This window comes from Elephas maximus, chromosome 1 (genome assembly GCF_024166365.1).
Source record: "Elephas maximus indicus isolate mEleMax1 chromosome 1, mEleMax1 primary haplotype, whole genome shotgun sequence".
In the NCBI taxonomy this organism is placed as follows: Eukaryota; Metazoa; Chordata; class Mammalia; order Proboscidea; family Elephantidae; genus Elephas; species Elephas maximus.
Window position 1 is genome coordinate 115,146,218 of NC_064819.1, and position 15,854 is coordinate 115,162,071.

The window sequence follows — 15,854 nt, forward strand, 5'->3', positions numbered from 1 at the left end:
GAAGAGAATTGCTTCACGTCACCAGAGGCTCTGTCTTCCTCCCTGGTTGCTAACACTCTTGCAGGTGCCTTGTTGTGACAAAGCCTCAAAGACAATGCCATGGCACCAATAGTAAACACAGATACAAAACAGATGACAGTCTGAACGTGGGAGGCCAAGGGGGATATTTTTGGGCAAATGGGCCTTTGCTACAATTTCTTTTCATACTTTTTAGACAAACATTGGTGAGTACACCAGAGTTAGATAATCAGTTTGGGTTTGAGATAAAAGTCATCCTGAAAAGAATATTTGGGCTCCAGCCTGGATCACAGGGAGTCCTCAGAGTGGCAAAACAGGATCACACATAAATCCTAATTGGATGACCTGTCTGAACAAGGAGAAATCCAGAGTTCTAAGAGCTCAGAAAAATAAGAAGGAAAAAGACCAAGGAGGCATTGAAATATGAAGATAAAATCAATACAGAATTGTCTAGGAAATCAATAGAGGGATAAAGGACTTGCCAGGGATGTGAAATACGTGCTCTGTCTTCTGTACAAGTGAGAAATCTGGCAGCGTGTTTTGAACATGCTGCAATTCTGTAATTAAAGCTCAAGGGAGAATGGCAGAGAGGGAATCTTAATAATCAAGTGAAAAGATGCCACAGAAATAAGTGATTGCTTGTCAGGAAACAGTTTCATAGGCAAATCTTAAGTTAAATATGTACTCATGTACATAGCCAGAAGATAGACTGGTAATTGTGTCTGTGTATTTGTGATAGTAACTGGGACTTGATTTCAGAACCACAACCCTGAAAAGTGCTATCTTTCAATAGGCCAAAGTAATGTGCTCATACAGTTACCACAAGCCTGATGATCACAGTGTTGTCTAGTGGTGTGCTTCAAAGGGAGAGATTACCTCCTCTCAAATGCCCAAGGTATCTGCAAAGGGACAGTCCAAGAGTCAAATCAAATGCATCGTGCTTAGATGGATTTGTAGAAAACCGAGGATAGTTGCTTATACTTATCCTTCCTCTTACCAGATACGAAGAAACCAATTAGAGAGAAAGCCCAGGTAAGCCAAAAAAAAAAAAAAAAGCTTCTTTGTGGTGCAGAAGAGAAAAATAGATGGTAACTCAAAAATGTGATGCTGAGATAAAATCATGGTTCGATTACATGAGCAGAAAACTGGAAGACCATCTATTTACAGAGTTACAATGTTTTTTTATTGTTCCTTCCTCATATGAGCAGAGGTGAAGCTCTGGACCAGTCCAAGGGAAACCACACAAATCTATGCGAAAGTCACTGCTTCTTGAGTTGTCTCCAAGTGTTCTGTGTACAGAGATTACAACATAAGTAATGGTTCCATTATTTGTTCAATATACGCAATTACAACTTAGTGGGTCTGAATGTAGAGCTATGAAAAATGAAACTGGTTCCTTCATTTTTATTTTAATAAACCAATCATGAAATGTAGATTCAAATGATGGTTGTCTCCTTCAAAGGTCTTGTTTTGACAATTTGCAATAAAAATGCTATTGGTGTGCCAGTTACTTTTGAATATCCTCAAGTTGCCAATATTTTTCAAATAGAGTATATTTAAGTTTGATTGGGCAGTGTTTCATTCTGTTTTACATAGGGTCACTATAAGTCAGAATCGACTCGACAGCACCTAACAACAACAGCAACAGGCAAAAGTTATTTAAAACAAAATTTTAAGGGTGAGGAATTCTAGAAAATGGCTACAGATGCATCTTAGGCTGTGTTCTCTAGAGAATCCAAAATGAGTACAGCATATAAATCTATATATATATATAGATTTATTTCCACATTTGGTTCGAATGTGGAAATTATAAAACAATATCATTACTATCACACACAAGTAAAATTTTGCTGAAGATCATTCAAAAATGGCTGCAGCAGTATATCAACAGGGAGCTGCCAGAAATTCAGGCCGGTTTCAGAAGGGGACGTGGAACCAGGGATATCATTGCTGATGTTAGATGGGTCCTGGCTGAAAGCAGAGAATACCAGAAGGATGTTTACCTGTGTTTTTTTGACTATGCAAAGGCATTCGACTGTGTGGATCATAACAAACTATGGATAACACTGTGAAGAATGGGAATTCCAGAACACTTAATTGTGCTCATGAGGAAACTTTACATAGATCAAGAGGCAATTGTTCAAACAGAACAAGGGGATACTGATTGGTTTAAAGTCAGGAAAGGTGTGTGTCAGGGTTGTATTCTTTCACCATACCTATTTAATCTGTATGCTGAACAAATAATCTGAGAAGCTGGACTATATGAAGAAGAACCGGGCATCAGGATTAGAGGAAGACTCATTAACAAACTGCGTTATGCAGATGACAGTGAAGAGAACTTGAAGCATTTACTAATGAAGATCAAAGACCACAGCCTTCAGTATGGATTACGCCTCAACATAAAGAAAACAAAAATCCTCACAACTGGACCAATGAGCAACATCATGATAAACGGAGAAAAGATTGAAGTTGTCAAGGATTTCATTTTACTCGGATCCACAATCAACAGCCATGGAAGCAGCAGTCGAGAAATCAAAAGATGCATTGCATTGGGCAAATCTGCTACGAAGGCCCTCTTCAAAGTGTTGAAGAGCAAAGATGTCACCCTGAAGACTAAGGTGCGCCTGACCCAAGCCATGGTATTTTCAATCACATCATATGCATGTGAAAGCTGGGCAATGAATAAGGAAGACCGAAGAAGAGTTGATGCCTTTGAATTGAGGTGTTGGTGAAGAATATTGAATATACCATGGACTGCCAAAAGAACGAACAAATCTGTCTTGGAAGAGCAGCCAGAATGCTCCTTAGAGGTAAGGATGGCGAGACTGCGTCTTACATACTTTGGACATGTTGTCAGGAGGGACGAGTCCCTGGAGAAGGACATCAAGCTTTGCAGAGTACAGGATCAGTGGAAAAGAGGAAGACCCTCAATGAGGTGGATTGAGACAGTGGTTGCAACCATGAGCTCGAGCATAAAGATTGTGAGGATGGCGCAGGACCTGGCAGTGTTTCGTTCTGTTGTGCGTAGGATCTCTATGAGTCAGAACCAACTCGACGGCACCTAACAACAACAACAACAACACTTAGATTTATATCAAGGAAAAGGCTCATGCAGTTTAGAGGCTGGAAGGTCCCAAGTCCTTGGATCAGGCTGGAGGCTTCTGACTTACGTAACCACAGGGGCTGGTGAACCCAAGATTGAGAGGTCAGACAGCAGGCCTCTGGTTCACAGGCTGTGGAGGTCAACAAATTCCAAGATTGGCAGGTAAGACAGCAGGTAAACTATTAGCTCAAGTCCCAAGAACCAGAGGTCAAACGAACAGGATCCATCTGCAGAGCAAGCAAAAGCCAGTGGGATTTGCCAGAAAGTCCACCTATATTGCATGCAGGTGCCACCCCCAAGGAAACTCTCTTTCAACAGATTAATAACAGCTTATAACAGATCTCATTGTGGAGGTGATTACATTATATGAGATCCCATTATAAAGGTGATTACATTATTACATAGCTGTCAAAATACATCATAACTGCCAAACCTTTCAGAATCATGCCCACCCAAATTGACAACAATCTTAACCATCACAGTCCACCCCTTATCAACTGGCACCCATACACATCTCTAAATAAAGGCAATTATAAAGTCATACTTATGTCTAACATGATACAACTAACACACGTACAACTGAAAATGCACTAGCCCTGCTTACATCTTATATTTTATAAGTGAAGAAAACAAAAATATTTGACACACACATACAAGGAAGAAATATTCATAACAACTACAGCCTTCGTTTCCACAACTGGTCATATGGTCATAACTGGTATTTAGAACTACCTTCTTCCACCACCCATTTCGTATTCCCTTTACTCTCAGCAAGCACCTCAGCTGATTGTGATTCTTTGCCTAGTGGGGTGGCCCAAACCTTCATTCTTGAAGCATCCGAGCCATTAATAGTCATATAGGAATTGGGTTGTTAAAAAGCCCTAAGGGATCTCCTGCATTCTAGACATATTCTTCTTTGGCCCCATTAAGTAATATTAATCTGATTTCCTCTTCGTAATCTGGATTAATCATACCAATCAATATGGTAACTCCCTTCTTTGCTTATTAATCCAGGGACACGAAGAGTCCAAAGTGGCCAGATGGCGTTCTTGAGTTACTTTTCAATGGAATCAGTGTTGTGTCACCTGGTTGGAGCATTCCTGTCTTTGAAACTAAGACCTCTAGACCCACAGAGCATAGGATTGCAGGGGCAGAAAGCAAATTTTTGTGAGTGGGTCACAAGGTATAATAGTGAGTGGTGCCACTCCCCTTTCTAACCCTTGATTCCTGGAACCATGAATCCTGGCTATGTGGAGAAACAGCACCACATATTGGATGCTGATTTAAAGCATATACAGCCTCCTGGAGAACATTGCTCCAATCCTGCAAGGTATTGGCACCATAACTATATATTTAGAAGGCCATTGCATGGTTCTATCAAGCCAGCTGCTTCAGGATGGGGGATATGGTAAGATCAGTGAATTCCGTGAGCATGGGCCTTTCACCACACTTCATTTGTTGTGAAGTAAATCCCTTGATCCAAGGCAATGCTGTGTGGGATACCATGATAGTGGATAAGGCATTATATAAGTTCAGGGATGATAGTTTTGGCAGAAGCATTGCATGCAGGGAAAGCAAATACAGAGTGTCTATTCCAGCAAGAACAAAATGCTGCCCTCTCCATGATGCATGTAGTCCAGTGTAATCAATCTGCCCACAGGTTGTTGGCGGATCACCTCTAGGAATGGTACTGTATTGGGAACTCAGTGTTGGTCTCTACTGCTGGCAGATTGGGCACTCAGGGGTGGCTGTAGCCAGGTCGGCCTTGGTGCTTGGAAGTCCATGTTGCTAAGCTCATGCATAATTTCCACCCCTGCCACCATGGTCTCTTTGCTCATGAGCCCATTGGGCAATGACAAGAGTGGCTGGGGAAAGAGGATGAGTAATTTCCACAGAATGTGTCATCATATTCACTTGACTGTTAAAATCTTCTGCCACAGTCAGCCTTTGGTACAGTTTTTTTGTTTAATTTTCTTTTCTTTTTTTTTTAATGCAACAAATCCCAACCCTGAATTTAGAAAAAAATTAGAAATAAAAAAAAAATTAAGAAATGAAGACTAAATCAGAAGGATCAAGAGAATGACTAAACATAACAGATAATTCCTAAAGTGAAATGCAAGGTGAAAAGAAGTAAAATTTTAGAAATCATAAAGAAATTAATAAAGTTTTTTTTTTCAAAAAAGTGGCAAATACTGAATGTAGTCAAATAATATCAAACATATGGGTAAATAGGAAAATCTGAAGAAGAAAATCAAAGCACAGGACCAGAGCCTAAAACATACATTTGAAGAACAGTTTGTTCAAATTAAAAAAAAAGAAAAAATTAAATGTAACTATATATTAAAAAGAACAACTATATTTCCAAAAATGTCAAGCCAGGATGATCAACACCAAGACCTATTCTAATAAAATTACTGAATTTTAAAGAAGAGGGATTAGTTTCTTTGGCTACCTAGACAAAAAAGGAAGTGACTATTAAGGGAATGAAAATTTGGTTATCATCATATTTTTATACAGCAGTGCTTTATGCCAGAAGAAAATAATGTATTTGAATTACTAATGGAAAGAAAATGAGCCAAGGATTTTATACCCAGTAAATCTGACATTGAAGGTAAAAGCTACAAAGTGTTATCTACCTTCAAGGCTCAGACTCAGTGAATTGTATCCATGTTGTTGAGATTATACTAGAGAACAAGCATTAGACAACCATCAAAACTAGACTGACATTGATATAAGGATTGGGAGATGAGCATTCTATATACAGCTACTTACAAAATTAAGACCAAATGAGAGCTCAGAAGGAAAGAGAACATTATGTGATAGCCAAATGCTCTAATAATGTCATGAATATGGGTGACAATATGGAGGACATAAGCAAAGTAAATTAGTACTTTTAGTAATTTTATTGGCATGATAGAATTAGTATTGGTATTCTTATGATGTTGTATACATAATGCAAAATCAAGCAAAGTAATATTTATAGAATATTCTATCACCTTCCTGTGTCCTGTAAAATCAATATTCTTGGTGGGGAAGAAAAGAAATGTAATACAGAAAAGTTCAGATTCTACATTTGTATTGGAAACATCAATATGATCACAAGACCTTTTTTTTATTTTTAAATGTTTCTTAATACTTAGCATTGAAAAGGTCTAGAAATAGCAGAAGGCATTGAGCATTACTAGCAGCTAGAAATTAGTCTTAAAATACCGTTTACCATTAAAAGAAACCAGGGCTTCTTGGAGAAATGGCTGATTTCAAGTCTGACCTGAGAAATGTACAAGATCTACACAGAACAACTTTCATACCAGATACAAGGAACTTCTCAAAGACTAGTAGGTCATGTATAAAACACTCAGGAGCCAGCTTGAAGAGGCTTCCACTGGCCAAATATGGGGCAGTTAGATCCTTTGGTGGCACAAATGGTCCATTCTTGGCTACTAATAAAAAAATTGGCAGTTCAAATCCACCAAGGAGCCCATGGAAGAAAGCCCTGTTGATCTATAAGATTAAAGGCATTGAAAACATACGCAGTGCAGTTCTACTCCACGACATGCGGGATTTTGTTGTTGTTGTTAGCTTCCGTGGAGTCAGTTCCGACTCATAACGGCCCTATGTATCACAGAATGAAGTGCTGCTGGGTCCTGTGCCTCGCTCACAATCGTTGCTGTGCTTGAGCCCATCGTTGCAGCCACTGTGTCAATCCATCTCTTTGAGCGTCTTCCTCTTTTCTGCTGACCCTGTACTTTACCAAGCATGATGTCCTTCTCCAGGGACTGATCACCCCTGACATCATGTCCCAAGTATGTAAGATGCAATCTCGCCATCCTTGCTTCCAAGGAGCATTCTGGTTGTATTTCTTCCCCAAGACAGATTTGTTCATTCTTTTGGCAGTCCATGGTATATTCAACATTCTTCGCCAACACCACAATTCAAAGGCATAAGTTCTTCCTCAGTCTTCCTTATTCATTGTCCAGCTTTCATATACAAACGATGTGACTGAAAACACCATGGCTTGGGCCAAACGCACCTTAGTCTTCACGGTGACACCTTTGCTTTTCAACATTTTAAAGAGGTCCTTTGCCACAGATTTGCCAAATACAATGTGTCTTTTGATTTCTTGACTGCTGCTTCCATGGCTGTTGATTGTGGATCCAAGTAAAATGAAATCTTTGACAACCTCAATCTTTTCTCCACTTATCATGATGTTGCTTATTGGTCCAATTGTGAGGATTTTCATTTTCTTTATGTTGAGGTGTAATCCATACCAAAGGCTGTGGTCTTTGATCTTCACCAGTAAGTGCTTCAAGTCCTTTCTACTTTCAGCAAGCAAGGTTTTGTCATCTGCATAACACAGGTTGTGAAGGAGTCTTCCTCCAATCCTTATGCCCTGTTCTTCATATAATCCAGTTTCTAGGACTATTTGCTCAGCATACAGATTGAATAGATATTGTGAAAGGATACAATCCTGACGCACACCTTTCCTGACTTTAAACCGTGCACTATCCCTTTGTTCTGTCCAAACAACTGCCTCTTGTTCTATGTACAGGTTCCTAATGAGTACAAGTAAGTATTCTGGAATTCCCATTCTTCACAATGTTATCCATAACTTGTTATGATCCACAGAGTTAAACGCTTTAGCATAGTCGATAAAACACAGGTAAACATCCTTCTGGTATTCTCTGCTTTCAGCCAGGATCCATCTGACATCAGCAATGATAGCCCTCATTCCACGTCCTCTTCTGGGATTTAGGTTTTCCAAAAGAATAATAATTGCAATGGATTGAAATTCATCACAAATGTTAAATTCCATGAATTCTTAATGATATTTAATTATACAAAAATGGTCTTCTTCAAAGGTTAATTTTCTTGAAAGCTGGTAAAAAAAGTTAAGAAATCAAGTATTTATCCTATTTGTTTTCCAACAGAAGCTGTATCACTGGGTAACCAAATAATAAATGAAGGAAAATTCCTCTTTATTAAAATGTTCCAATAATAAATGGAAAAAAAAAGAGAGAAATCAAAAATAACACTATTGCCATTTTGAAACCATTTATGATTAACAGATCTAGGCACTATGTATCCATAGCTGCAAACATCACAAGATGAGAGAAAACCAGGCAATATGTTTTTGTTGATGAAAGAACACACTCCACGTATGGTCTTACCAAAGTGATCAAACCTGAATCTGATCAAGCCTTTGCTTTCTAAACTGCAGAAAATACAGAGGACAAAGGGATGTGCTGATTTGCACTATAAGTGTGCAAGTGGGAAAAAGTAGATTATGGGAAGCAGTACAGATCAAACGGCTTAGATTCTACAACAGATAGATTGTAAGCATAATAAAGGAATACAGAGGAACTCTGTAGACTTAAAAACTTAAAAACGTATTAAATTTTAAAAACAGGCGAGAATAAACTCTAGTGTCTAGGGATAGTATTGAAGGACGAACATTTGGATGATAAAAATACAAAGATGTATAAATTAATAATTTCTTTTATAAGGATCAATGCAAAGCTGGTTCCTATTAGGCAGTGGTTAAAGTGTCCCAAATGTCCAATTTTTCTAAACTGCTTGACCACTCCATCATTTCTAACATCAGCTACTCCCTCTCCCCTTAGTACTCTCCCTCCAGTCTTTTGGTTTCACTAATTCACTGCAAAATCTCACAGAGCTCATGAAACGTACTTATAGTTAAGTGGTTTATTAGGGAAATAACAGGGTATGACTCGGGATCAGTTACTTAGAAGTAACAGAAACAACTCAGGACACAGCTCCTCCATCAGCACAGCTTCTTCTCACCCTCTGCTCTGGGCCCTGCTGGGGGCCTTCTTGGGCAAGTGTTATACTGCTTAGCTCCATGGGTCAGAAAGCCTCACTGCAGCAGTCTTATGTGGGTCTCCTTATTCCTACCATCTCCTACCACCTTCTCTCACTGTCTTCATGTTATAGCTCCTCTCTCTCTCTCTCTCTCTCTGTCTGCCTTTAAGCCCAGTGAGATGGCAAAACTGAGCAATCCCATTGTTACGGTTCCATACAACTTATTTGTATAGTTCCACCCCCACAAGGGTGCCATGCACCTTATTTGTATTATTAGCAGCTGTCCAATCCCCTTGGTGAGTCACAAGCACCTTATTTGTATAAAAAAAACTAAAAAACTCAGTGCCATAGAGTCGATTCCCAATCTTTTGGTGGGAATTACAAGACCATGGCAAGAAAGATCATATAAAAGTGATTCATTGCACCACATGCCACCCCCTGGCTTTTCTAGCCATGGTTCTTTCATATTTGGAGGATAACTTCCCTCTCCCAATCATTTCACCAGTCCAAAACATTCATTAACAGCTAGTCCTCCAGTAGGGCAATGAGTCCTCAAGGTGAGGTTACTCAGGTCCTTCAGGTCTGCTGCGGGTATCCATCTGATCTGGTCAGGTTCTCCAAAAGTCATCTCGATTTCACTCTTTCTGTTGTCTGATAAAATTTAACTGAGAGAAGATAAGTCCCTTGCTCTGAGCCTCATGAAGTATCATCATAGCAAAATCTTTAAGGGACTTTAGGTCCAGCCGCTATATCCCAGTCCAGCAGTGCCTCCCCCTTTAGCCCATTTTTTTCACAGTTACTGCTTCCAAAATTACAGTTTTTACAGTTACAATTAACCCTGTTAACAATCAACACTCAAAACTAAATCATATAATTCCATCAGCATCTTCCCCCACCCTCTCGTCCCCAGACCTATCAGGAAAAGAGGAGCCTATTCAGTAGGGATTCTCGCTTATCCCTCATATTTTGAGTCTAAGCACACTCTCAAAAGCATGTAAGCCAGCCACCTCATGCCTTTACCTCCCTCCATTTTACATAGCCAATTTCTAAACTACCTGTCACTGCTGAACCAGTACTCTGAGGAGACAAACGTGTTCCTTGGTTTGAAGAATCTTCTGTTCTGGTTGGAACTTTGAACATTTGCATCCACAAGCAAAGATCAGTCCAGAGGAAGCCATTAAATTGCAGCAATCTGTACCAGCTCACGTTGTCAAACATCTTTCTTTTCATTCAGTTGGGTTCTGGTCAGCTTGTCCCTAGCCGCTGTGGGCTAGGTCAACATGTGCCAGCCGCAGGCTCAGGAGTCCACACAATTCCCGGCACTTCAGACCAAGCAGCCCCTTCTCTCTCATCCCTAGCTCCTGTGGGCTAGGTCAGCAGGCACCACGCATAGGCTCGGGAGTCCACCCAACTCTCTGCATTTCAGATTAGCCAGCCCTTTCTCTCTTTCCTTCATGGGCTAGATCAATGGGTGCCAATGGAACATGTCCAAACTTAGCCTGTCTCTTCATTGGTATACCTCTTCCACTTCCATTCATCAGCTGGACTCAGGGGGTCACTACAAGCAAGCATACCGGGCTGCCTACTCATCAGCTCTCTTTAACTTACAGCCCTAGAAGGGGTTTCTTTTAATGGGCACTGACTTTTTCCTGCCTCCATGCACCCAAAGGCAAAATGCTTGTTTGAAATTCAAAAAACAAAAGTCATTCCCCCCACGCCCTTGTTGGTCCTTCATTTTAATGCAAATCTCCTGTTCTCTCAGCAGTTCTGGGTAGGTCTGCATGTCTTTTCAAATGCAGATTTCCTAGGTGGGGCTCAAGTTTTTTACCTAAGCCCCCAACACTTTATACACAGGGCTACTGCATTCAAACCAACAGCTTGCGTTTCTTTTAGGCAAATCCTAGATCCCCTTTCAGCATATCCAATCAAGTATTGGCTGAAAATGGAGTTACATACTGTCTAGTTACACATTATTTATAACACTCAGTATTCACTCGTATCATACATTTACATTTAGGTCTGTTTTACACCCCTAAGCAGGAGAAACATATCCATAATACCTTCAGATAAGCACATAACCTTTTTCAACATGCCACTTTCATCTTCTCTACCCATTGACCATCTCCTATTCATATGCATATGGATTTGGGCCTCTGGCTGGGTGGAACAAGCAGACCCTTGCCCCGTATCAACCATCTTGTTTATCTGCCTTGCTTTTGTCCCAAGTCAGTCCAGATGCAGCTTTTCTCCACTCACCTGCAGAAAAACATCTCTTACTTTCCTTTCAGCCATTACTGGTAACAACCAAAGTAACCATCTAAAAATCAATAGTTTCACTTCCCACGCCCCATTCTTTCTCTTACAAAGTCCTATGCTTCCATGATTCTGGAGCCACTGCAACAAATCCTGCCCTTGACACCAACTGTAATGAATAGTTTCTTTCATAAGGATCAGCGCAAAGCTGGTTCCTATGAGGAGGAGATTAAAGATGTCCCAAATGTCCAACTTTTCCAAACTGCTGTATCACTCCATCATCTCTAATATCAGCTACTCAACCCTCCCATCCATAGTCTCAGTCTTTGGGTTCAGTAATTTGCTGCAACATCTCACAGAACTTGTGAACTGTACTTACAGTTAAGTGGCTTATTAGAGAAGTAACAGGGCACAATTCAGGATTGGGTTCAATTTGGAAGCAACAGAAACAACTCAATATGCAGTTCCTCAATCAGGACAGCTTCTTCTCAACCTCTGCTGCCTGGCCCTTCTGGGGTCTTGCTGCCACCAGGCCCTGCTGGAGGCCTTCTTGGGCAAGTGTTACATGGGTCAGAAAGTCCCACCACAGCTGTCTCAGGCAGGTCTCTTGGTTCCTCCCATCTCATGCTGCCATCTCTAGCTGTCTTCCATGTTACGGCTCCTCTCTCTCTCTCTCTCTCTCCTTTTAAGCCTAGTGGGATGGCAAAACTGAGCAATTCCATCATTAAGGTTCCATACACCTTATTTGCATGGTTCCACCCCGACAAGGATGCCATGCACTATATTGGTATTATTAGCAAGCTGTTCAATCCCCTTGGTGGGCCTGAAGCACCTTATTTGCATAGACGCACCCAATTTTTTGGTGGTAATTACAAGACCATGGTGAGAAATGCCATGTAAAAGTGATCCATAGTACTGTATGTGAAACTATAAAAGCCAGGACAGTGGTTAGTTTTGGGAGGAAGGAGGAGGTTAAAATTATGATTGAGAGCATAGAGAGACTTGTGGAATGTCAGGAAAAGTTTTCTTAATCTGAGTGTTGGTTGCAAGACTGTTCATTTTATGATAAATTATATTTATAATACTTAGTATATAATATATGATAATGATTAGCTACATATTTGTTTAGCATAGTTTTTTTTATTTTTATTTATTTCATAATAGAAGTTTTTCTTTTTCTTTTTTTTCCTTAGGTGTTATGTGTAAAGAAGAAGAGCCTTGGTGGTGCAGTGGTTAAGCTTTCACCTGCTAACTGAAAGGTCTGGAGTTGGAACCCACCAGGAGTTCCATGGGAGGAATATGTGGCAGTCTGTTTCAATAAAGATTTACAGTCTTGTAAACACTATGCAGCAGCTCTACTCTCTCCTATAGAGTTCCTGTAAGTCAGAATCAACTCAGCAGAAATGGGTTTTATTTTGTTTTTTTGATATGTGTAAAGAGGATTTTAAAAAGCTACTTTAAGCATTTTGAGATTAAAAAGTCAAGTGAAATAATTACCTTGAGTTTATGTATAGCTCTGCAATTGTTTAAATAATAGTAGCATTATCAATAATCATGAAGGTGGAGCAGGATATGACATTTCATTCTATTATACATCACATCACCATAAGTCGGAGCCAACTGGATGGCAACTAACAACAGAATTGTTAAAATAAACTCATAATATACCTTAGTGACTACTTTTAATGGAGTTCCTAGGTGGCACAAATGGTTAACTGCTCAATTACTGGTCAAAAAATTTGATGTTTCAAACCCACCCAGAGGCTCCCCCTTCCAAATGTACTGGACAGCAACTAACAACTACTTTTAAGGGAAAAGCTCTATTTTTGAATGAATAATTTCCAGAACATTTTTAAAATCATCACTCTGCTTGAATTATATATGTATGTATTTATTGTAATAGGAATATCAAACTGGGTGACTATAAAATATCACCACCTCCTTTTCTCTGAGCAGAATTGCATGGAAATTGTCTTAGTCACCTAGTGCTGCTATAACAGAAATACCTTTACAAAGAGAAGTTTATTCCCTCACAGTCTAATAAGCCAGAAGTCTGAATTCAGGGCACCAGCTCTAGGGGAAGGCTTTCTCTGTAAGCTCTGGAGGAAGGCCCTCGTCATCAATCTTCCTCGGTCTAGGAGCTTCTTCAAGCAGGAATCCCGGGTCCAAAGGGCCCACTCTGCTCTTGATGCAGCTTTCTTGGTGGTACGAGGTCCCCAACCAACTCTCTGCTTCCCTTTCCTTTTATCTCTTGTAAGATAAAAGGTGCTGCAGGCCACACCCTAGGGAAACTCCTTTCACATTGGGTCAGGGATATGACCTGAGCAAGGGTGTTACATCCCACCCTAATCCTCTTTAACATAATCTAATCTTGCCTCATTAGCCACAGGCAGAGGTTAGGATTTACAACACATAGGGAAATTATATCAATCACAAAATGGAGGACAACCATACAATACTGGTAATCACAGCCTAAGCAGACTGATACACGTATTTTGGGGGGACACAATTCAATCCGTGACAGAAATTATCTCAAAACAATATTGGTTTTTGTTTTGCTTTCCCTTTTCTTGACTTTCTCAATTTGTTAACTTTCTCCCACTTATCTCTTCTTCCTTTCTACTCTTTCAAAGTACCAGAAAGCAAATGAAGTTTAAGCTTAAGGGGCCCTACTTGCACGAGTCCCTTCCAAGGCTCTAGTAGGATACCTAGAAATGGGTTTTCTTGGGTATGTTTTTGTAAAGTTTGCAGAAGTATGTGATTTTAACCTCAAATGCCAATACTCTGTCTCTCTTCTCTTGGTCAAATGTTCCTTCCTACCTGCTCCTTGGAAACCCTATAGCACAGTTATACTTTGTCCTATAGGGTCACTATGAGTCGGAATCAACTCAGTGGCGATGGGTTTGGTTTTGGTTTTGGTATCTGGTGGCACTAAGTGGCTATAGGCATTTTTGAGATTCAGTCACGATGAAACTGGGTTGGAGGTACTGCAGTTTGGGTTAGTAGGGCATATTTATTGATTCATTCTTTGTTGTGGTGTAGGATTGTCTTCCAGAAATACTCCACTGTCCTGACTCATCCTGCACGGTAAATAAAGGGGCAGGGTCCAAGGTCACATCACTGTCTGAAAATGCCTTTAGCAACTGGAAGCATTATTGGTAGAGAAGGAGGTAAACAACCGTTAAGTAGAGACTTCAGTTCCCATTGGTGACTAGTCAGAATGAAAGGAATATTCTCAGTAATGCAGAACATGCAATTATAAATGCAAATTTTCCCTCCTGATAAGAATCATATAAGATACAATGTGTCAGTATTCCTGTACTTATGTTTGTGGTATTAGTCAGCTTTTTAAAATTGTGTTCTTTTGTGATTTCTTTTCTCATTCTAAATAAATATTTGTTTTCATACCTAATTTTGTATTCCTTTTCTAAAAATGAGACCCAAAATTTTTAAATATTTAGATCTCATTAAAACTGGATCCACCTCTCTTCTCACTACAGACCTGTCCATGAATAGAAGGTGTGTTAATTTATTGTCCCTGCTTCCTCCTCCATTGTTAATGAACAGAGGTGAAAAGGAAAGAGAAGAGCTTTTTCTTTGGAATCAACTGTGTTAACAGATTTCTTATGATATCTTTCACTGACATTCTACAGACAGAGCATGTATGTGCCCGTGGTCTAATTTTTACAAAGAAAGATTGGTTCTTCGGTTGTGAAGAATATCTTCTTTGAGTCAAAATAGGCTCAGATCAGAAGCTTCTGCAATACCAGAAAAAAAGGCAATGTTGCTTTTATACAAACAGAACCAGGGTTCCACAGATTCCACTTAAAAAGTACCTAGGAAAGTCACAGAGTACTGGTGGTGTAGTGGTTAAGAGCACGGCTGCTTAACAAAAAGTCAGTAGTTCAAATTCATCAGCTGCTCCTTGGAAACCCTATGGGGCAGTTTCCACTCTGTCCTATAGTGTCACAACGAGTCAGAATTGACTTGATGGCAACGGGTTTGTTTGTTTGTTTGTTTTGAGTAAAGTCATTGGAAGGAGCCCTGGTAGCACAACATTTAAAGATCTCTGCTATGAGTGGAAGGTTGGTAGTTAGAACCCACTCAACCCACCCATCCACTCCATAGAAAAACCATCCGGCGATCAACTTCCATAAAGATTACAGCCTGGAAAATCCAGTGGGGCATTTCTACTCTGTCACATGGGGTCACTATGAGTAGAAACCAACTCAAGAGCATCTAACAACAGCACAGTCATCAGAGGCTTCTCACACCCAATGCCATTTAATCCGCACAAACACCCTTGTAAGGTAAGCACCATAATCCACATTTTTATCAGGTAAGAAAACGAGCTTAAAGAGGTTGTGGCATATGCTACAAGTTAGTAGTAAAGTCCGCATTTGAAACTAGGCCTTTTCGACTCCAAAGTTCATGTGCATTTCCATGTTTCGGTGGCTCTGGAACCACTTCTGTAACTAATTAGCTAGCCATTTAATCTCTCTGGGCTCCATTTCCTCATCCAGACAATTATGGTATGGCGGCCCTGTGTGTTCCAGAGTAGAGCTGTGCTTCATAGAGTTTTCAGCTTGCTGTGATCTTTCTAAAGCAGATCACCAGGCCCTTGTTTGGAGGTGCCTCTGGGTAAATTCGAACCACCAAT